Source organism: Poecilia reticulata, unplaced genomic scaffold (assembly GCF_000633615.1).
Source record: "Poecilia reticulata strain Guanapo unplaced genomic scaffold, Guppy_female_1.0+MT scaffold_1808, whole genome shotgun sequence".
NCBI classification, from domain to species: domain Eukaryota; kingdom Metazoa; phylum Chordata; class Actinopteri; order Cyprinodontiformes; family Poeciliidae; genus Poecilia; species Poecilia reticulata.
Window position 1 is genome coordinate 1 of NW_007616539.1, and position 1,926 is coordinate 1,926.

General features: G+C 35.6%; 1 long non-coding RNA gene across 2 annotated transcripts; it reads left to right on the top strand.

The window, feature by feature from the left end:
* The first annotated feature begins 13 nt into the window (after positions 1-13).
* LOC103461495 (uncharacterized) lies at positions 14-1,926 on the top strand. Of its 2 annotated transcripts, XR_533126.2 has the most exons (3): positions 14-320; positions 694-846; positions 1,641-1,926. It is a non-coding gene; the product is annotated as an uncharacterized LOC103461495 (long non-coding RNA). The 2 variants fall into 2 exon arrangements; XR_533127.2 differs by having other exon boundaries at positions 14-846.

The window sequence follows — 1,926 nt, forward strand, 5'->3', positions numbered from 1 at the left end:
GAAAACACAACACATTAAGGAAAACACAACGACATTACCGAAAACACAACACATTAAAGAAAACACAACACATTAAGAAAACGGAAAAGGTAGGTCCCAGTGGGAGACATATGAATTCGCTGATTGGACTACAGCTCGTTTTACTTTTGAACCGGAAGTTATTCTGGCGTGCTCAGTTTGAGTGAGAAGCAAAGCGGGAATACGGTCGTCATTTATTGCCCAAACTGGGAAAAAGCTGATTGAGCCGTCACCAAACTTTTGCAGCAGTTGTGGMAAGAGGCTTCAAGAAATGTATATGGAAGATACTCCACAATGTTCAAGTAAGTTAAGCATAAAGAAGTATTTATCTGTCATATGGATGTAGTAACTTGCTTATGCTGGCGGGACTCCAGACCGCGTCCACTGTCACTTAGTTGTTCATTGTAAATGCAATTAAAAGTAAAAAAAAAATCTAGATGTAGTTCAGCAGCATTGTATTATATTATTAGTAAGGTCCGTTACAGCCTTATGCACTTTTTCTAGGGTAATTTGTGTCCTTCTGGTTCTTTTGCACTGCGATCAAGCTTGCCGCCTTTTCGAAGCGAACCCGCATTCAGTTTAGACATGTGCTAACTTTACTTCAGTTTGTTATACATATTATTGTCTGTTTGCATGGCTGTGATGTGCGACATTTTTTCTTTAATTTACTAATAGCACAACAGACTGTCCCATCCTGCTCTGCACCAGTCCTCAGCACCTTCCTTGAATACAGAAAGAAAAACATGAGGAGCGACAAAAAATACTTTTGGAAGAAAGTATTCTCTTGGAAGAAAGGGGTTAAAGCAAAAGGRAAAAGTGAAAGTTCGGGTAGGTCCGTTATGGCTCAGTCCAAAAACAAGCAGCTTTTAACTAATAGACTTGCTTAAACAAAGTACAACGGTAAACAGTGAGCTATTTATGGTTATAAATATTTTCAAACAATTGTAAAGCTTGATGCTCAAAAATCAATATCGATGACATACTTTCAGTTGTTCATACCTGCCACCGACTTTATGACACTGTAATTTACTATGAAAAAGTAATTGGGTATAAAAAAATTTGATCAAATTAGAGATATGAAATTACTTGATCAGATATCAAATTTAACCAGCTTTTTTCTTTGTTTTTGTGTTTTATCTTTAGTTGGTAATAGATCTTTGCGTGCCCTTCTGAAAAATTGTATRAAATACTGGAATATATTGTGCAATACTTGTTAAATTCTGTATCAATGATGATAAACTTGTATAATCCATTCAGAATTTTAGGTACAATAGCCATTGTCTTCTTTGTACTCATAAATAAAACTAATTATTTTGAATCATTGTTTACCATTACAATATGCATGGCATATGAATATTTTTTCAATGTGATTTATAAAAATTGAATGTTGCATGACACAATATCAATTTGTTGCTGTGAAAACTTTTTTCTAGTTTAAATTTGATATTGTGTTACTTTTATTTTTGAATTTTGGAGCACTGTGCAAGATTCTTTACTTTGTATATGTAGTTTCTTTTTCCCCTGTACATATTGAACTACAATGTTCACGTTTACACAGGACTTAGAATAAATCATATCTATGCCACGAATAAAGTATATTGCTTATGTTTCTGTCCTAACAGATTCAAAGATGGACTGGGAAGTCTAGGATTTTTTGCTGCACTGCAGAAGCATTCCAGGGTCCTTTCCCCAATMCTGTGTTTCTCTGCSAAGGCCCTGACTGCTTCAGACTTGGAGACAATGTTTAAACCAGTTCTGAGCCCAGTAGGAAGCAATAGGCGGCAAAAGGAGGGCAAAACAATCGTTTYCTGGGCAGATTATTTGCTTGACTGCGAAGGTTAGTAAGGACGGATTGTGTTTTATTCTAAAATTGGGCTTTTTGTTTGTTTAATTGGGAGGACATCAGAA